The sequence below is a fragment of the Anomaloglossus baeobatrachus genome, chromosome 5, assembly GCF_048569485.1.
Source record: "Anomaloglossus baeobatrachus isolate aAnoBae1 chromosome 5, aAnoBae1.hap1, whole genome shotgun sequence".
Lineage (NCBI taxonomy): Eukaryota > Metazoa > Chordata > Amphibia > Anura > Aromobatidae > Anomaloglossus > Anomaloglossus baeobatrachus.
Window position 1 is genome coordinate 543,065,439 of NC_134357.1, and position 22,143 is coordinate 543,087,581.

At 48.7% G+C, this 22,143-nt stretch overlaps 1 pseudogene; it reads left to right on the forward strand.

Annotated features, from left to right (window-relative positions):
• LOC142312225 (uncharacterized) overlaps window positions 1-22,143 on the forward strand; it is a 268,034-nt pseudogene that overhangs the window by 113,514 nt on the left and 132,377 nt on the right.

Consider the following 22,143-nt stretch of genomic DNA (forward strand, 5'->3'; position numbering starts at 1 on the left):
CCAATTTGCAGACACGGTGTTTCGGGGTGCTTGCCCCTCGTCAGTGCAAAGTATGGGGGTGTCTGATCTGGCTCATGAGAAAGCTATGTGGGGACCACGGGGGAACACTATTCTCCTTAAGGAGACTTTGCAAGCCAGTCTGGCTGCCAGGTAAGGGGACTTATAGCTGCAATGCCCCTCTGGGAAATATTCAAATTGTCTCTCCAGTAAAGGAGACAAACTCTAGCACAGCGCCACCTATTGGAAGTAGCGATCCTAAAAGTCACAAGTGGATTTTCGACAATCCTTTGCAATATGACTCAGGATATATAAGCCAGATCAGAATCCCAATTTGCAGACACGGTGTTTCGGGGTGCTTGCCCCTCGTCAGTGCAAAGTATGGGGGTGTCTGATCTGGCTCATGAGAAAGCTATGTGGGGACCACGGGGGAACACTATTCTCCTTAAGGAGACTTTGCAAGCCAGTCTGGCTGCCAGGTAAGGGGACTTATAGCTGCAATGCCCCTCTGGGAAATATTCAAATTGTCTCTCCAGTAAAGGAGACAAACTCTAGCACAGCGCCACCTATTGGAAGTAGCGATCCTAAAAGTCACAAGTGGATTTTCGACAATCCTTTGCAATATGACTCAGGATATATAAGCCAGATCAGAATCCCAATTTGCAGACACGGTGTTTCGGGGTGCTTGCCCCTCGTCAGTGCAAAGTATGGGGGTGTCTGATCTGGCTCATGAGAAAGCTATGTGGGGACCACGGGGGAACACTATTCTCCTTAAGGAGACTTTGCAAGCCAGTCTGGCTGCCAGGTAAGGGGACTTATAGCTGCAATGCCCCTCTGGGAAATATTCAAATTGTCTCTCCAGTAAAGGAGACAAACTCTAGCACAGCGCCACCTATTGGAAGTAGCGATCCTAAAAGTCACAAGTGGATTTTCGACAATCCTTTGCAATATGACTCAGGATATATAAGCCAGATCAGAATCCCAATTTGCAGACACGGTGTTTCGGGGTGCTTGCCCCTCGTCAGTGCAAAGTATGGGGGTGTCTGATCTGGCTCATGAGAAAGCTATGTGGGGACCACGGGGGAACACTATTCTCCTTAAGGAGACTTTGCAAGCCAGTCTGGCTGCCAGGTAAGGGGACTTATAGCTGCAATGCCCCTCTGGGAAATATTCAAATTGTCTCTCCAGTAAAGGAGACAAACTCTAGCACAGCGCCACCTATTGGAAGTAGCGATCCTAAAAGTCACAAGTGGATTTTCGACAATCCTTTGCAATATGACTCAGGATATATAAGCCAGATCAGAATCCCAATTTGCAGACACGGTGTTTCGGGGTGCTTGCCCCTCGTCAGTGCAAAGTATGGGGGTGTCTGATCTGGCTCATGAGAAAGCTATGTGGGGACCACGGGGGAACACTATTCTCCTTAAGGAGACTTTGCAAGCCAGTCTGGCTGCCAGGTAAGGGGACTTATAGCTGCAATGCCCCTCTGGGAAATATTCAAATTGTCTCTCCAGTAAAGGAGACAAACTCTAGCACAGCGCCACCTATTGGAAGTAGCGATCCTAAAAGTCACAAGTGGATTTTCGACAATCCTTTGCAATATGACTCAGGATATATAAGCCAGATCAGAATCCCAATTTGCAGACACGGTGTTTCGGGGTGCTTGCCCCTCGTCAGTGCAAAGTATGGGGGTGTCTGATCTGGCTCATGAGAAAGCTATGTGGGGACCACGGGGGAACACTATTCTCCTTAAGGAGACTTTGCAAGCCAGTCTGGCTGCCAGGTAAGGGGACTTATAGCTGCAATGCCCCTCTGGGAAATATTCAAATTGTCTCTCCAGTAAAGGAGACAAACTCTAGCACAGCGCCACCTATTGGAAGTAGCGATCCTAAAAGTCACAAGTGGATTTTCGACAATCCTTTGCAATATGACTCAGGATATATAAGCCAGATCAGAATCCCAATTTGCAGACACGGTGTTTCGGGGTGCTTGCCCCTCGTCAGTGCAAAGTATGGGGGTGTCTGATCTGGCTCATGAGAAAGCTATGTGGGGACCACGGGGGAACACTATTCTCCTTAAGGAGACTTTGCAAGCCAGTCTGGCTGCCAGGTAAGGGGACTTATAGCTGCAATGCCCCTCTGGGAAATATTCAAATTGTCTCTCCAGTAAAGGAGACAAACTCTAGCACAGCGCCACCTATTGGAAGTAGCGATCCTAAAAGTCACAAGTGGATTTTCGACAATCCTTTGCAATATGACTCAGGATATATAAGCCAGATCAGAATCCCAATTTGCAGACACGGTGTTTCGGGGTGCTTGCCCCTCGTCAGTGCAAAGTATGGGGGTGTCTGATCTGGCTCATGAGAAAGCTATGTGGGGACCACGGGGGAACACTATTCTCCTTAAGGAGACTTTGCAAGCCAGTCTGGCTGCCAGGTAAGGGGACTTATAGCTGCAATGCCCCTCTGGGAAATATTCAAATTGTCTCTCCAGTAAAGGAGACAAACTCTAGCACAGCGCCACCTATTGGAAGTAGCGATCCTAAAAGTCACAAGTGGATTTTCGACAATCCTTTGCAATATGACTCAGGATATATAAGCCAGATCAGAATCCCAATTTGCAGACACGGTGTTTCGGGGTGCTTGCCCCTCGTCAGTGCAAAGTATGGGGGTGTCTGATCTGGCTCATGAGAAAGCTATGTGGGGACCACGGGGGAACACTATTCTCCTTAAGGAGACTTTGCAAGCCAGTCTGGCTGCCAGGTAAGGGGACTTATAGCTGCAATGCCCCTCTGGGAAATATTCAAATTGTCTCTCCAGTAAAGGAGACAAACTCTAGCACAGCGCCACCTATTGGAAGTAGCGATCCTAAAAGTCACAAGTGGATTTTCGACAATCCTTTGCAATATGACTCAGGATATATAAGCCAGATCAGAATCCCAATTTGCAGACACGGTGTTTCGGGGTGCTTGCCCCTCGTCAGTGCAAAGTATGGGGGTGTCTGATCTGGCTCATGAGAAAGCTATGTGGGGACCACGGGGGAACACTATTCTCCTTAAGGAGACTTTGCAAGCCAGTCTGGCTGCCAGGTAAGGGGACTTATAGCTGCAATGCCCCTCTGGGAAATATTCAAATTGTCTCTCCAGTAAAGGAGACAAACTCTAGCACAGCGCCACCTATTGGAAGTAGCGATCCTAAAAGTCACAAGTGGATTTTCGACAATCCTTTGCAATATGACTCAGGATATATAAGCCAGATCAGAATCCCAATTTGCAGACACGGTGTTTCGGGGTGCTTGCCCCTCGTCAGTGCAAAGTATGGGGGTGTCTGATCTGGCTCATGAGAAAGCTATGTGGGGACCACGGGGGAACACTATTCTCCTTAAGGAGACTTTGCAAGCCAGTCTGGCTGCCAGGTAAGGGGACTTATAGCTGCAATGCCCCTCTGGGAAATATTCAAATTGTCTCTCCAGTAAAGGAGACAAACTCTAGCACAGCGCCACCTATTGGAAGTAGCGATCCTAAAAGTCACAAGTGGATTTTCGACAATCCTTTGCAATATGACTCAGGATATATAAGCCAGATCAGAATCCCAATTTGCAGACACGGTGTTTCGGGGTGCTTGCCCCTCGTCAGTGCAAAGTATGGGGGTGTCTGATCTGGCTCATGAGAAAGCTATGTGGGGACCACGGGGGAACACTATTCTCCTTAAGGAGACTTTGCAAGCCAGTCTGGCTGCCAGGTAAGGGGACTTATAGCTGCAATGCCCCTCTGGGAAATATTCAAATTGTCTCTCCAGTAAAGGAGACAAACTATAGAGGGGTAACAATACGTTGGGATCACGGGATCTAATCTCTCTTTTTATACACCCTAAAATCTTGTTTGCTTTAGCAGCTGCTGCTTGACATTGAGTGCTGCTGCTCAGCTTATTTGTAATAAGAATACCTAAGTCCTTCTCCTGTTCTGTAGTCCCGAGTTTACTTCCATTTAATGTATATGCATTTATAGGATTACTCCGTCCTAGGTGCATTACTTTACATTTATCAACATTAAATCTCATTTGCCAAGTATCTGCCCATTCTGACATCTTATCCAGATCTTTTTGTAATATTGTACTATCCAGGTCAGTTTTTAATATCCTACATAGTTTGGTGTCATCGGCAAAGACTGACACTGTACTATCAATCCCATCCACAAGGTCATTAATAAAGAGATTAAAAAGAATCAGTCCAAGCACAGATCCCTGCGGCACCCCACTGCTGACTATAGCCCATTTAGAGAATGTACCATTTATGACTACTCTTTGTTTCCTATCTTTTAGCCAATTCCTTACCCAGTTGCATATAGTTTCCCCTAGTCCTTGCTTCTGGAGCTTTAGTATAAGGCTATTATGTGGTACAGTATCAAATGCCTTTGCAAAGTCCAAATAAATCACATCAGCTGCATTACCAATATCCAGGTTTGAACTTACCCCCTCATAGAACCCCAACAGGTTGGTTAGACACGACTTATCTTTCATGAATCCATGCTGTCTGTCAGTTATCATATTATTTTCTGCAATATATTTTTGCATGTCATCCCTTAAAATGCCCTCAAAGGTAGAAGAAGCGAATCAGCTACTGGATATCAGCATGCCAGATCCTTCTCTCTGATATCATCTGTTTTGAGGCCCTCACATACTGTATGTTATATAGTCCACCAATTCCCCCTAACATGAGAGGTTTCAGCACACTTTAGTCTAATGTGTGTGGGAGCTATAAAAGAGAACAAACACAATGTGGTAAAATTAATAAAAATACCACCGCTGCTTGGGTCCCCGCCTGTCTCTACAGCCAATCAGTTGTCAAAGCAGTGATCAACATAGCCAGTGATTGGGAGCATGGAGGAGATTTCTTAGTCAGCAATTCAACTTATATTCCAGTCCGTATGAGACAAGAAAATATATATGTTTCCCCTTATTATCTCCAGTAATTTTATTATTACACAGGATTCTTTATGATTTTCCATCTTCTTCCCATTCAGGTCCCTACAATATCGGATCCTCTCAGTGGAGATATTATAAGAGATTTTTCTGATTTAATTCTTAAGGATGGATAAGGACAGGGACAAGATGGTGGAGAGGATATTACACCTCACCCTAGAGATCCTCTTCCGGCTTACTGGAGAGGTGAGAGATTCTGATGACGTCACATTACATCATTCTTATCTATGGGAATAACAGATGGACAGAACTGGAGAGGTGAGGACTCTGGAAATGTCTGGAGTGAGATTTATTAATGTGTCTCTCCATAACCAGGATTACACAGTAGTGAAGAAGACCTCTAGTGAGCGCTGTCAGGACCCTGTGTCTGAGGGATGGGGAAGACCCCTGAGCCTAATCACAGGGCCTTCACTTCAACCCCTGATACCTGAGGACATCAATGACCTGAAGATCCTAGAACTCACCTACAAGATGATTGAGCTGCTGACTGGAGAGGTGACACTGCTGGGAATGCTGGGACATTATACAGTAACGCTATGTAGGGATCGGGGGATGACGGTGTCATTGTATGTGTCAGGTTCCTATAAGGTGTCAGGACGTCACCATCTATTTCTCCATGGAGGAGTGGGAGTATTTAGAAGGACACAAAGATCTGTACATGGATGTTATGATGGAGGTTCCCCAGCCCCTCACATCACCAGGTAATAGACAGGACTAAATACACACGGCCTATAATTATCTGATGAAAGGAATTAATTCAGTCCCTGTACGTGTTTCCTCCAGTTCTATCCAGTAGGAGGACAACACCAGAGAGATGTCTCCATCCTCTTCTCCCACAGGACTGTACACAGGGAAATCCCAATGTTCCTCAGGACTATCAGGTAGGTGGAGAGAAGGTGTCATGAAATCTTCCTATTATGTGTAGACGGCTGTGAAGGTCTTGTGCTCAGTCTTGTTTTATCCACCTGTATTATATGTTTTATACTTGTGTAATGAGAGCGGTGGAGATGGCAGGATTAGAGCTGATCATAGGTGTGACTTCTCCATCTGTCTGTGACTTTTACAATAAGGCTCTGTGCGCACTGGGAAATGGAATTTTCTTGAGAAAATTCCGCATCCTCTCAAAGATTACCGCACCCGCGGTAAAAAACCGCGGGAAACCGCACCCGAAAACCGCATGCGGTTTGCCGCGGTTTTACCGCGGTATTGTTCGCGGTATTGCCGCGGTTTTGCCGCGTGCGGGTTGGGATGTGCTTTATTGCATTCAATGCAATAAAGCACATTGAAAGAAAAAAAAAAAAAAAAGTCATTTAATTCTGAGATAGTAGATAGACAGAAGAATAGATAGAGGGATAGATAGATAGACAGACAGAGGGATAGACAGATAGATAGATAGATGACAGATCGCTGCATTTCCCATGGTCGGCAGTGAGTTCACATTACCGGCCGTGGGAAATGACCGATAATTACCTCTGCTGTCTGCTGCATTCATTCAGCCTGTGTCTGTGACAGTCGCGGCTGGATGGAAGCAGCGCAGGACCTGTGGATTACGCCGGAGCGGTGGATTACGTCGGAGCTTTGGTGAGGGAGGGGTTAATAAAATGGTGAACGAGGCTTGTTTGTTTTATTTAAAATAAAGGATTTTTCTGTGTGTGTGTGTTTTATTCACTTTACTTACGGGTTGATCATGTCAGCTGTCACATAGACGCTGCCATGATCAAGCCTGGGGTTAATGGCGGTGGTCCCCCACCATCATTAACCCCTTGTATTACCTTGCCACCACTGCTACACGGTGGCAAGAAGAGCCGAGGACACGCCGGCAGTGCCGCATATTGCATGCGACAGTGCCGGGGCAGCTGCGGCTGATATTCTCGGCTTCCGGAGGGGGAGTGAGGCAGGGGACATTACCCCTGCCCCTCTCCCTCCCCAGCCTGAGAATACCGGGCCGCCGCTGTGTGCTTACCTCGGCTGGACGGTAAATATGCAGCGGAGCCCACGTTCTTTTTTTTTTCTATATTTCCGTTTTCTTTCTATGTGTGTTCTATGTGTCTGTGTCTGTGTTCTATGTGTCTGTGATGTGTGTGTGTGTGTGTGTGTGATCTGTGTGTTTGTTTACTCTCTGCTTTGCTTCCTCTTCCTGTAATGACATCACTTCCCTGCAAAACCGCAGGCAGCGATGTACATTACCGGAGGTAAACCGCGAAATACCGCAGGGAATAACGCAGGAAAACGCAGTGAACCGCACAGAATTTGCTGCCTGCGTTATTCCCTGCGGGATTTCACGATTACATTGGAGTCAATGGAGTGAAATCCCGCAGCGATGTGCGGAAAAGAAGTGACATGCACTTGTTTTTGCTGCGGGATTTCCGCAGCAAAACATGCAGCTGTCAAATTCCGCCCAGTGCGCACAGGATTTTTTTTCTCCATAGGATTTGCTAGTGATTCACTGCAGAGATGTTATGAACATTTTCTGCAGCGAAACATGCAGCAAATCCGCGAAAAATCCGCGGCAAAATCCGGTAAGTGCGCACATAGCCTTACAATAGTTGTTTCAGGCTGAAGATCTGACCCATATTAATACTACAGAGATATATGTGATGGGTGATGAACTGTGTAAAGAGGAGATTCCTACAGATAACCGCCCAGGTGAGTAGTAACCACTAAATGCAGAGAAGTCATAGATTCTTCTCAGTCACTGACTGCGGCTGCTTTATCGGTGGTATAGTCCGGCCCTAGACCACAACATTCTTTTCCACCTTGAACTGTTGAAATTACTTTGGGTACTAAAATCCCTTCTTGTATAGAGCTGAATACTTGGAGGATTCACATACCCTTCTGAACTTAGAAGATACTGACCCTTACCTGCCCAGATCTGTAAACTACAAAACCAAATGACAGCGTACGTAGAATGTGCTGCTAAGTTAGAAAATTACTTGAAGGAAAATATTATGAACAGCCTCTAAGAGAAAGCCGAAGGTAGTGATGCTGTTGTCTTTCTAGAATCCTGATATGTTATTGGATGAATCTACCTTCTCTCCCTTCTGTGCTGCTGAATGTGCTCATAGGGTCCGTACAAGACCAGGTCCAGTCTTTCTGGCTAAACTTTGCATTTTTGATCAACAACATGAAATATGTAGTGAGAACTAAGTGTGAATTTCTGTAAAATAACAATTTTCCTTTCATCCTGACTTTTAAATGATCTCCCGGCGGCCGGCTTTTGAGAGCGATCAGCTGATCGCTCTCTCTCGTTTTTAGACTGTAAGTGGAATCCGCTTTCTCATGACACTTCTTGTCACTAGAGATGAGCGAACCGGTCCCGGTTCGGCTCGAGGCCGTTCGCCGAACGGAGGTCCCGTTCGAGTTCAGTTCGTCGAACGTTCGACGAACCGAACTCGAACTGCATAGGAAACAATGGCAGGCAATCACAAACACATAAAAACACCTAGAAAACACCCTCAAAGGTGTCCAAAAGGTGACAAACAACTCACAACACAACACAAACACATGGGAAAGTGACAAGGACATATACTCATGCGAAAACAAAACAGCTGGACAAGGAAAAAGAGGAGGACACACAGATATATGAGTATATGCAAGGAAACATCGATTCCATTATTGTGCAACTTGAGCCCTGCTCATTTTAGGCTTCCAATCTTGATAAATTGCCTGAGCTCGCCACGTACGCCTTGGGGATCTTGTCGTGTCCTGCAGCCAGCGTTCTCTCGGAACCTGTCTTCAGTGCTGCTGGGGGTCTGCTGGCAGATAAGCACACGTGTCTGTCCACTGACAATGTGGACATGGCTCTCAGAGGACTTTTCTTCCCCTGGGTCAGCCAGGGGACGGGAAAGGCACGCATATTTTTGAGAGTGCTTCATGCAAAGCATCTTTTTCTTTTTCAAAAGGGGGCTCAACCGATGCCAGTCAAGTGGGGTGTGTGTGGCCCAGTTAGTGGCAACGAGGGAGACTGTGGTTGGAGTCCCCTCGCTGTGTTTCTAAAAGAACCAAGATGAACAAGTCATGGCTCTCAGAGGACTTTTCTTCCCCTGGGTCAGCCAGGGGACGGGAAAGGCACGCGTATTTTTGAGAGTGCTTCATGCAAAGCATCTTTTTCTTTTTCAAAAGGGGGCTCAACCGATGCCAGTCAAGTGGGGTGTGTGTGGCCCAGTTAGTGGCAACGAGGGAGACTGTGGTTGGAGTCCCCTCGCTGTGTTTCTAAAAGAACCAAGATGAACAAGTCATGGCTCTCAGAGGACTTTTCTTCCCCTGGGTCAGCCAGGGGACGGGAAAGGCACGCGTATTTTTGAGAGTGCTTCATGCAAAGCATCTTTTTCTTTTTCAAAAGGGGGCTCAACCGATGCCAGTCAAGTGGGTTGTGTGTGGCCCAATTAGTGGCAACGAGGGAGACTGTGGTTGGAGTCCCCTTACTGTGTTTTACATGCTTTTAGAAGGGCATGACATGGCTTAGAGGTTGACTTTCAGCATCTGGAAACTGTTGGCTACCAAAATGCTGCCTTTCCAACCTTTTTAACCGAGGATTTTCGAGACCTTATGCCCATCGCAGTGCCCCAAGAGCCGATGCCCAGGCGCCACTCCTTCTCCAACAAAGGCGTGCACGCGCTACACTAGCATGTCGCACTAAACATCACTGATTCCTTGAGAAACTCTGTGTGACAGGGTGCATTTCACCACAGATAATTGGCCCAGTAAGCATGGACAGGGGCGTTACATGTCGCTGACTGGACAATGGGTTACTGTGGGGAGAGATGGAGAAGGGTCTGCTGTACAAGTCTTGCCGTCCCCACGAGTTGTTTCAATCCTTCTTCTGTATGTAGAAGTTAATACACTGCTTCTGCCTCTTCAACCTCGTGTGGGTCCTCCACCTTGGCGCAAACCCTGTGTGGTCAGGCCACCCTTCCTTGTAACTGCGCACAAGGACTACCACACACCTCCTTACTATGCTGGCAGCAGAGCTCAATGCCATCAGGCGGTCAAAGGTTTACTTTGAAATGTATGGGAAATGTGAGTCACACCGCTGAGAAGTTGTGGACGGTTAGCTCTGGAGACCGAGTTTCATCAATGGTTGTCTCCACTCAACCAGCAGCCAGGGAAGGCCGGGTGCGACAATGATGCAAACATGGGTGCGGCCCTTCGCTGTGACAATGTGACACACGTGCCTTGTGTGGTTCACGTGTTGAACCTGGTTGTCCAGCAATTTTTAAAGCACTATCCTGGCCCACATGGCCTTCTGCAGAGAGCACGGTGTAACGCCTTCCTTGATCCACACACTCAGATGGGCTGTAAATGATAGGCTAGAGGGAAGCCACTCACCAAGCAGGACCCCTAGAACCCTGAAACCCTTTAACCCCTATACAGGGATTAGGAATTACACAGGGCCCAAGGTGATTAATACCTGTGGAAGGCTGCAGTTCCAGAGCATAGTAGTCAGGCAGGGTCAAAACATTAATTGAGGAACAGGAACAGAATGGGACGGCCAGGACTTAATCAGAAAACAAGCAGAGGTGAAATGCGGATCGGCCAACAAGGTACATAAACAGCAAGCAGGAAAAGTAGTCAGGTAACAAGCACACAAAATCATAAAACTGAACTGGGGGTAAAAGCAGAGCTATGTCTGGCAGTGGTCTGCAGACAGGATGGGCATAAAAAAGGGTGTGGTGTCTTCCCATTGGTTGTAGCTGATTGATGGTATTTCATCTGTGAGATACCCACCAGCTACATTCAGCCAGAGATTCTGCATCTGTCAAGGTAATGCAGCCCAGTGGGTGAGCATAACCTGCGTCCACCTGCGCCGCTGGCATCGACTCCTCTCCCATCATCAGCACTATGCATGAAAGGAACACGTTGTCACCTGGCGACCGGAGTACAAATTGACGGAGCGGACTCCGTTGGTGACTTAACAGCCGTGTGCGGCAATGATGCAAACCTGGCTGCGGGCCATCGTCAGGGCAATGTGACACACGTGCCTTGTATGGCTCACGTGTTGAACCTAATTCTCCAGCAATTTTTAAAACACCATCACGGCCTACATGGCCTTGTGCAGCGGGCACGCTCGCTATGTGCTCACTTCCATCGTGCGCACACAGCAGCTCAACAACTTTCGTCGCTACAGAAGTCTTTAGGTCTGGTGGTTAAACGCCTGAAATGCGATGTGCCCACACGCAGGAATTTGAATCTGCACATGTTGCAGCGTTTGTGGCAGCACCGCCGAACCCTGCTGCAATACGTTATGAGTTATGACATATAGCCTGGGATAACTTGATCCAGAGGTGGTGCAGATCACGCTGCTGGAGTGGTGTCAGATCAAGGACCTATGCACCCTGCTACACAGTTTACAAATGTCGACGAAGATGTTTAGCACTGGCAATGTCATTCTCAGCGTGACAATTCTGGTCATCTACATGATGGAGCGCACTGTAATTATTATTCGGAGTCAGGTGTTGGGACAAGAGGAAGGGGAGGAAGTACAGGAGGAGTCATATGCGGAAGGGATAACAAGATCTACGAGGTCCAGATGGTCAGCGGCACCTATGCGGCAGTCATGGTGAGGGAGAGGGATTAACAAGGGCGCATAGTATCAGCAAAAAGTGTTGAGGAAAGTGCAGGAGCCCATGACGAAATGGAGGACGAACTGGCGATGGGCATGGAAGACTTAGCAGATGAGTGAGAGCTTGCTCACATTTCGGTTGTGCGAGGTTGTGGGGAGAGGGCAGAGGAAGGAGGCACGATTCTCACCTCTCTGCCACCAACACACCAAGGACTTGGTCCTCCTGGATGCACAAGACACATGAGCGCCTTCTTGCTGCACTACCTACATGACCCTCGGATTGTACGAATTCGAGTAATCCTGAATACTGGGTTGCCACACTGTTAGATCCCCGGTAGAAGACAAAATTTGGCGAAATAATTCCTGCCATAGAAATGGACGCACGTATACAGGAGTATCTGCAGAATGTGGTACGCAATCTTAGATCTGCTTTTCCACTAAACACCAGTGCTGCACAGAGTGAATCTCAACGATTTGTCATGGATAGGATGAAATGGTCTTTTCCTTGTCCACATCGGAGGGACCGAGGGATGGCTGCTGTGCTGAGATGGCGTTGAGTACGGTGTCCCTGCAGAGTTGCACTTTTGGTCATATACCAAAATGAGTTGAAAAAGGACAGATGCTGGTGGAAAGGGGAACAGGTGTGTTGGAAAGGGGAAAAAAGTTTTGGTCCGTGGATTTGGTGGTTAAGCAAAAGTAACATTTGATGAAGAAACACCATCTGTTACAGTGGGACTGGCAGATTTGGATAAGGTGGTATATACTATGTTACCGCTATATAACGAAAATGAATAAGAAAAGAAAGAGAAAGGTATATATCCCCATCAGCAGTCAGTGTCCACCGTGCTCCCAGTTGGAAAAGGAGAGGTTGGCAACTGGAAGGTTTGGTGGAGGATACAGAGCTGTGTGGCTATGAAACTAATAGTATCCTGAACCGAGTTAGACGCCATTCGGATCTGGAGACTGGGAGCCCTGTTAGCGTCACAGGGTCCACATGCCCACCCAGCACAGGAACTCCCTGTTAACAACACAGGAGCCATTGAGTACGCTGACCGTGTGCGTAGGGTCCACACCTGTGGACAGCAGGCGCATCAGCAGCAGCAGGCCTGTTAATGCCACTGGGCTGCACAAGCAGGACTGGTAGGACAGGAGCTGTTCTTAACCGTTCTGCGTTACCAACTGTGGTGGTGGCCTGCATCGACACCCTATCCCTGCCTACCTCTGGCCTAAAGCCGCAATGGGTTCAACACAGGAGGTGTGCTCTTTCGGAGCATAATAGAAGAATGCGCACCTCCTTGTTGGCTCCAGCCCCTTTTATAACCTGGGTCCGCCCCAAACCAGGGTGAACCACAATGCACCTCCTGGAGACAAAAGTAGAGTGACACGTCATGAGTGGCATAACTAGCGTCCTATTTGGAAACGCAACTTCAATGATGACCTCATGGCTGCCATGACCCAAACACCTCACCAGTCATCGTCTGAGCATCAATAATGCGGTGACAAGTCATAGGGGTGGGCCTCTGCAAGCCATTTGGGAGGACACCTGATGCCCTGTGGTCTATATGGGACCCCCACATCAGGGGCAGGGCCAAAGAGTTCATTACCGGACCTAGTCTCTGATGCAGTAAGTGCCTGAGCATGCTCAGTAGCATGAAATACAGTCTCTGAAAAAAGACTATCAGCTTTAGCATGGTGTCTAGGCACAAAACAGGACTTAGACCCGGCACAGAATGCAAGTACCTGTGCAAAGAGGCTTTTGACACTTAGTGTGGGAGCATGCGCTGTATCCCGAAATGAAGACTTAGCGTCAGGAATGGCACAGTCAGGCTGAGCATACTCACTAGGCGAAACACTGTAGTTAGGCTGCAGCTGGGGTAAATCGGCACACGCATGCGCACTAGCTGCCTCTCCACACTTAGACGTGGAGGAGAAATTGCTCTTCGGGTATGAACTTGGAGATGCTGTCTATGAACAGAAGGAAAAGCTAAATGAAGCCTCACTTTCTATCCCTCCGAATTATCAAATGCAGCAATGAATTCCCTGAGTTTGCTATAACATTAGCGTAGCAAAATGTGCATGAGGGTGTCATGTAGAGGTGCTAGAAATAGCTTGGCACCAGTGGGGCACTAATGGAATACAACAGCCAGTTCTATGATGCCACTAAATGGCAGTATTTTTTGCTATCATTATAGCTTATTAAAAACAGCAGGAGGGTGTCATGCAGAAGTGCTAGAAATAGCGTGGCACCAGTGGGGCACTAATGGAATACAACAGCCAGTTCTATGATGCCACTAAATGGCAGTATTTTTTGCTATCATTATAGCTTATTAAAAACAGAGCAGGAGGGTGTCATGCAGAAGTGCTAGAAATAGCGTGGCACCAGTGGGGCACAAATGGAATACAACAGCCAGTTCTATGATGCCACTAAATGGCAGTATTTTTGGCTATCATTATAGCTTATTAAAAACAGAGCAGGAGGGTGTCATGCACAGGTGCTGCACATAGATTTGCACTAGTGGGGCACTAATGGAGTACAACAGCCACTTCTTGTATGCCACTAGGTACACTGAGTGTTTGCTAGTATAATGGCTTAGTTAAAAAGAGTTTGAGTGTGCAATGCAGCAGACGTGCGGCAAATATCTTTCCACTAGTTTGACTACACAAAAGTCCAATAGCCACGTTTAGGATGCCACTAGGTACACTGAGTGTTTGCTAGTATAATGGCTTAGTTATAATGAGTTGGAGTGTGCAATGCAGGCAGACGTGCTGCAAATATCTTTCCACTAGTTTGACTACACAAAAGTCCAATAGCCACGTTTAGGATGCCACTAGGTACACTGAGTGTTTGCTAGTATAATGGCTTAGTTATAATGAGTTGGAGTGTGCAATGCAGGCAGACGTGCTGCAAATATCTTTGCACTAGTTTGAATAGACAAAAGTACAATAGCCACGTTTAGGATGCCACTAGGTACACTGACTGTTTGCTAGTATAATGGCTTAGTTAAAAAGAGTTGGAGTGTGCAATGCAGGCAGACGTGCGGCAAATATCTTTGCACTAGTTTGACTACACAAAAGTCCAATAGCCACGTTTAGGATGCCACTAGGTACACTGAGTGTTTGCTAGTATAATGGCTTAGTTATAATGAGTTGGAGTGTGCAATGCAGGCAGAGGTGCTGCAAATATCTTTGCACTAGTGGGACTATAGCAAAGTCCAATTGCCACGTTTAGGATGCCACTAGGTACACTGAGTGTTTGCTAGTATAATGGCTTAGTTATAATGAGTTGGAGTGTGCAATGCAGGCAGAGGTGCTGCAAATATCTTTGCACTAGTGGGACTATAGCAAAGTCCAATTGCCACGTTTAGGATGCCACTAGGTACACTGAGTGTTTGCTAGTATAATGGCTTAGTTATAATGAGTTGGAGTGTGCAATGCAGGCAGAGGTGCTGCAAATGTCTTTGCACTAGTGGGACTATAGCAAAGTCCAATTGCCACGTTTAGGATGCCACTAGGTACACTGAGTGTTTGCTAGTATAATGGCTTAGTTATAATGAGTTGGAGTGTGCAGAGGACAGGAGGGTACAGTGCCAGGATTGTGGGGCTCTGGGTAGAGGAAAGGAAGCCTGCCTTTCTATTCCCTCCTAATAGGGAAATGCAGGGAGGAAATCCCTGACCTTTGCTACACAGACGCTGTCGCTGTTTTCAGGACCTGTCACCTATGGCTCTGACCCTGCCGGTTTGAGCCCTTAAAAGGACTGATAGAAAGTGCTCTCCCTAAGCTGTCCAGCGCTGTGTATGGAGCGCATACAGCTGTATCAGCGATAGGACAAAGGACGGAGCTGCGCCAGTGATGTCTGACACCAAGGACGCAGAAGAGATAATGGCGTCCGGACGGGCAGATACTCGTTTTTATAATGCAGGGACATGTGACATGGACATCCTATCACACATGCCGTTGCTTCTCTGGCTAAAAGTCCACTTAGCTGTGTGTGTGTCTGGGATTGGCTGACATGCTGGCCCGCCCCACAAGACGCGCGCGCTTAGGGAAGGAAGACAAGGAAAAAAAAAAAAAAATGGCGATCGCCATTATACAAACAGAAGTGATCTGAAGGCGCTGTTCACGCACACTATACACTGAAATGTCATAATAGTGTGAGTCACAGAGTGACTTACACTATTACAGCGGAAAGCCAGCTAGGAATTAGCTGTTTTTTTGCTGCTAGAACCGTTCTCGAACGTTTCTAGAACTATCGAGCTTTTGCAAAAAGCTCGAGTTCTAGTTCGATCTAGAACAGGCCCCAAAATCACTCGAGCCTAGAACTGGAGAACCTCGAACCGCGAACCGCGCTCAACTCTACTAATAAACAACTTACTAAGAGTTTCAGAATTGGGTAATCCGGACAGAGGAACAAAATGACACTGTTTGCTGAATCTATCCACTACTACCCAGATACAGGTCTTCCCTTCTGAGGGTGGAAGGTCAGTGATTAAGTCCATGGAGAGATGCGTCCAAGGGCTGACTGGAGTAGGTAGGGACTGGAGAAATCCGGCAGGGCGATTACGGGGTGCCTTGGCTCGAGCACAAGCTTCACAAGCCAGTACATATTCCCTACAATCTTTCGCTACGGTTGGCCACCAGAAATTCCTGGTTACTAATCGGAGGGTATTGCCGATACCAGGGTGACCTGCCAGCACAGAATTGTGGGATTCCTGGAGTACCCATAGGCGAAGCGAGGGGGTGACAAACAGTTTATGGACAGGAGTGGTTTCAGGAGCTTGGTCTTGGGTATTATGGACTTCTTCTATCAAATCTAAGGAAACAGATGACATAATAATGCCTTTAGCTAAAATGTGCACTGGTTCAGAGTTTTCAGACTGAGAGGGACAGAAGCTACGGGAAAGTGCATCAGCTCTGGTGTTCTTGGTACCGGGCCGGAATGTTACCACAAAATCAAATCTGGAGAAGAACAATGCCCACCTAGCTTGCCTAGGATTGAGTCTCTTAGCAGATTCCAGATAAGTGAGGTTCTTATGGTCTGTGATGACTGTGACCTTATGTTTGGCGCCTTCGAGGAAGTGGCGCCATTCCTCGAAGGCCCATTTAATTGCCAACAGCTCACGATTACCAATTTCATAACTTCTCTCTGTGAGAGAAAACGTGCGGGAAAAGAAGGCACAAGGACGAAGCTGAGTGAGAGACGGAGTACCTTGTGATAGCACCGCTCCCACTCCAACCTCGGATGCATCGACTTCCACTATAAACGGACGCGTAAGGTCAGGCTGAACCAGAATCGGGTCTGAGGAGAAACATTCTTTTAATTTTGAGAAGGCATGGATCGCCTCTGGCTTCCAATTAACCACATCAGCCCCCTTTTTAGTCAAATCAGTGAGGGGTTTGACAATTTTGGAAAAATCTCTAATAAATTTGCGGTAATAATTAGCAAACCCAAGGAAACGCTGCAAGGCCTTCAGAGACTTGGGTTGTACCCACTCCTTAATCGGTTGAAGCTTAGAGGGATCCATGCGGAAGCCTTCTGCAGACAATATATAACCCAGGAAATTAACCTCTGCCTCAAAAAAACCACATTTCTCGTATTTAGCAAATAGGGAGTTCTCCCTGAGTCTCTGGAGTACAGTGCGTACATGTTGGACATGTGACGTAGCATCAGGAGAATAAATCAGGATGTCATCCAGATAGACCACCACATATTGACCACAGATATCTCTTAAAATGTCATTAACAAAGTTCTGAAAGACAGCCGGTGCATTACTTAATCCAAAAGGCATTACCAGGTACTCATAGTGTCCCTCTGGAGTATTAAATGCGGTTTTCCACTCATCTCCTTCTCTGATGCGGATTAGGTTATATGCTCCCCTGAGATCCAGCTTGGTGAACCACCGGGCTCCTATGAGCTGGTTAAACAGAACGGGGATGAGTGGCAGAGCGCCGACTGGTGACCTGGATGGTCTGATGAACCCTCTCTGCAGACTGTCTGCTATATAATCTTTCATGGCCTGACGCTCCGGACCAGAAAGATTATACATTTTACCCTTGGGGAGTAGGGAATTGGGGACCAGATCTATGGGGCAGTCATAATCTCTATGCGGAGGTAATTTTTCAAATTCAGATACAGAAAAGACATCAGCAAAATCCCTGAATGTATGAGGTATGAAGATAGGTTCACCTCTAGTCAGGTTCACAGATAAAGACATGCATGTCTCCTGACACTCAGGGCTTCAGCGCACAATCTCACCCTGGTGCCAGTCTATGACTGGGTTGTGCTTGCGCAGCCATGGCATGCCCAATACCACTGCTGAGATCAGGTTCTCAAGAACAAAAAATGACACTGATTCTACATGCAGAGCACCAACAAGCATGGAGATCTCTGGAGTTACAAAAGTAACCACACCCTGAGTGAGAGGGGTGCTATCAATAGCAGATATTCTAACAGGTGCATTTAACTTTAGCAAAGTCAAACCCAGCTCTTTTGCTATAATAGTGTCTAAAATTAGCAGCAGAGCCACAATCAACAAAGGCATGTAGCCGTACAGATTTTCCCTGGTGAGACAATGAGACAGGTAACATTACCCTCATAGGGTCTGCAGGAAGTACCTGGGCACCTGAGCAGGTATCCTGGGGTCCGCTCAGGTGGTGCTTCTGCCTTGGAAGCGATTGCCTCTCTGATCCAGGCACTCCATGTTCATGTACAGACTGCAGGAAGGACAGAAGGGTCGGCAGGGAAAAAGGCCAAGGGGCATGGCCGGAAGAACGACACCAGGACAGGAAAATTCTCCAAGTCCTGTGGTAAATTTTGGCCAAGGAAGACTTCCGAGCCTGAGTCATAGTGGAGATGACTTCGGGAGGAATGCCAGAAGCCGTCAGGATCCAGGACTCAAGAGCCACGCCGTCAATCTGAGAGCTGCAGAATTCTGGCGGAAAAACGGACCTTGTGAGAGAAGGTCTGGGCGGTCCGGTGGCTGAACCCCCGGCTTGGGTAGAATTGTTTTCTAAGTCTATCTCCCAGTCCTTCGCCGACTCCATGGGACAGCTGTCCCGGACTCTGCTAACCATGCATCAGCCCCCTTCTCAGGGCGCCTCTGCTGCTTCGGCTCGCTCTGCAGAGCTCACAGAGGATTCTTCATCTGCTCCCAGACCCCGTCTCCTAAAAGGAGATGCAGGGTCCCCTCTCCTTCCTCGTCCCGCGGCTCCGATTCACGAGCCGACTCGCAGGACGAGGAGGATATCTTTACTGGGGGCTCGGACGCTACCTCCATGTGCCCCAGTGATCTGACCGAGCGTGATGCAGATGTGAGTGATTTGATTGCGTCCATTAATTCTGTACTGGACCTCAATCCGCCAGTATCAGAGGAGCAACCCTCTCTGGCAGAAAAGCACCAGTTTACCTTGCCTAAGAGAACAAGGAGTGTGTTCTTTAACCACTCCAGTTTTCAAGCCACTGTGTCCAAGCCCAGAGCCTGTCCTGACAAACGCTTCCCAAAGCGTGGTTCTGATGACCGTTATCCTTTTCCACCAGAGGTGGTCAAGGAGTGGGCTCACTCACCAAAGGTAGACCCTCCGGTGTCTAGACTCTCAGCCCGGACAGTTGTATCTGTGGCTGATGGCACCTCACTTAAGGATCCCACTGACCGCCAGGTTGACCTCCTGGCCAAGTCTGTCTATGAGGCGGCAGGGGCCTCGTTCTCCCCATCCTTTGCAGCAGTGTGGGCTCTCAAAGCCATCTCTGCTTCCCTAGAGGAGATGCATTCCCTCACTAGGGACTCTATGCCTGAATTGGTTGCCTTAACTTCCCAGGCTTCAGCCTTTTCAGCCTACGCCATGTCTGCCATGCTGGAGGCCTCTCACCGCACTGCGGTGGCCTCCACTAATTCCCTCGCTATCCGCAGGATCTTGTGGCTTCGACAGTGGACGGCAGATGCTTCCTCAAAGAAATACCTTGCTGGGCTCCCATTTGCTGGGTCCAGGCTGTTCGGTGAACAACTGGATGAAATAATTAAGGAGGCTGCTGGCGGGAAGAGTACTTCCTTGCCACAGACTAAAACCAGGAAACCTGTCCAGGGCAGGAACCAGTCGAGGTTTCGTTCCTTTCGTTCCTCTAACTGGTCGTCCTCTAAGCCCTCGGCCTCGTCCACTAACTCAGCCAAGGACCAGAAGCCCACCTGGCGCAAGAAGCCGCGTCCACAAAAGTCTGCAGGAGCTGCTGCCACCAAGGCAGCCTCCTCTTGACTATCTGGCCGAGCCAGCAACGTCCTTGGTCGGTGGCAGGCTCTCCCACTTTGGCGACGTGTGGTTTCAACACGTCTCCAATCAGTGGTGCGGGATATCATCTCCCACGGCTACAGGATAGAGTTCTCTTCCAGCCCGCCAAACAGATTTTTTCTGTCAACTCCCCCCTGCTCCAAGGCCGCCGCCTTCTCTCAGGCCGTGGCATCCTTGCAGGCCAGCGGAGTAATTGTACCGGTTCCCGCCAGGGAACGGTTCAGAGGTTTTTACTCAAATCTCTTCCTAGTCCCCAAAAAGGACGGTTCCTTCCGGCCCATCCTGGATCTCAAGCTTCTCAACAAGCATGTTCAGGTGCGGCACTTTCGCATGGAGTCTCTGCGATCAGTCATTGCCTCAATGACCCAAGGAGATTTCCTGGCATCCATCGACATCAGAGATGCCTATTTGCATGTGCCAATTGCAGTTTCACACCAGCGTTGGCTACGTTTTGCAATCGGAGAGGAACATTTCCAATTCGTGGCTCTCCCCTTCGGGTTAGCCACGGCCCCTCGAGTATTTACCAATGTCATGGCAGCAGTGGTTGCGGTTCTGCACCTCCAGGGGTTGGCAGTGATTCCTTACCTGGATGACCTTCTTGTCAAGGCTTCATCCAGCGCAGACTGTCAGCGGAGTGTCTCGCTCACTCTCGCCACTCTTGTTCAATTCGGGTGGCTTGTCAATCTGCCCAAGTCCACTCTGACCCCGACCCAAAAACTCACGTACCTAGGGATGCAATTCGAGACTCTGCCGGCACTTGTCAAGCTGCCCTTAGTCAAACAGCAGTCCCTCCATCTGGCGGTGCGCTCTCTATTGAGGCCCCGCCGTCATTCCATCAGGCACCTCATGCAGGTGCTGGGTCAGATGGTGGCGTCAATGGAAGCGGTTCCCTTTGCCCAGTTCCATCTGCGTCCTCTGCAGCTGGACATTATCTGCTGTTGGGACAAGCGGACTTCTTCCTTGCACAGGTTGGTGGCTCTGTCGCCACAGACCAGGAGCTCCCTTCAGTGGTGGCTTCGGCCCCTCTCTCTGTCTCAGGGACGCTCCTTCCTGACCCCGTCCTGGGTGATCCTCACCACGGATGCCAGTCTATCCGGCTGGGGAGCAGTATTTCTCCACCACCGAGCACAGGGCACTTGGACTCCGTCCGAATCAGCCCTCTCGATCAATGTGCTGGAAATCAGAGCTGTGCTCTTAGCTCTCGTAGCCTTTCACCACCTGTTGGCGGGCAAGCACATTCGAGTCCAGTCAGACAACGCGACAGCAGTTGCCTACATCAATCACCAGGGCGGGACTCGCAGCCGCCTGGCAATGTTGGAGGTTCAACGCATCCTTCAGTGGACGGAGGACTCCAAGTCCACCATTTCCGCAGTCCACATCCCAGGTGTAGAAAACTGGGAGGCAGATTATCTCAGCCGTCAAACCGTGGACAACGGCGAGTGGGCTCTGCATCCGGCAGTGTTCCGGTCGATCTGCCGCAAGTGGGGCACTCCGGAAGTGGATTTAATGGCATCCCGGCACAACAACAAGGTCCCGGTTTACGTGGCTCGCTCCCACGATCCTCAGGCCTTTGCAGCGGACGCGCTGGTTCAGGATTGGTCCCAGTTCCGTCTGTCTTACGTGTTTCCCCCTCTAGTTCTCTTGCCCAGAGTCCTGCGCAAGATCAGAATGGAGGGCCGTCGGGTCGTACTCATTGCTCCAGACTGGCCCAGGCGAGCTTGGTACCCAGACCTGCTCCGTCTGTCCGTAGAGGTGCTGTGGCATCTCCCGGACCGCCCAGACCTTCTCTCACAAGGTCCGTTTTTCCGCCAGAATTCTGCAGCTCTCAGATTGACGGCGTGGCTCTTGAGTCCTGGATCCTGACGGCTTCTGGCATTCCTCCCGAAGTCATCTCCACTATGACTCAGGCTCGGAAGTCTTCCTTGGCCAAAATTTACCACAGGACTTGGAGAATTTTCCTGTCCTGGTGTCGTTCTTCCGGCCATGCCCCTTGGCCTTTTTCCCTGCCGACCCTTCTGTCCTTCCTGCAGTCTGGTCTGCAGCTAGGACTATCCCTCAATTTCCTCAAGGGACAGGTCTCGGCTCTGTCAGGGTTGTTCCAGTGGCGTATCGCCCGGCTGGCTCAGGTGCCCACCTTCATGCAGGGCGCATCTCACATCATTCCGCCTTACCGATGGCCTCTGGATCCCTGGGACCTTAATCTGGTCCTCACGGCCTTGCAGAAACCCCCTTTTGAACCACTTAGGGAGGTTTCTTTGTCTCGTCTTTCACAGAAAGTGGTCTTTCTAGTGGCCATTACTTCCCTCAGGAGAGTCTCTGATTTGGCTG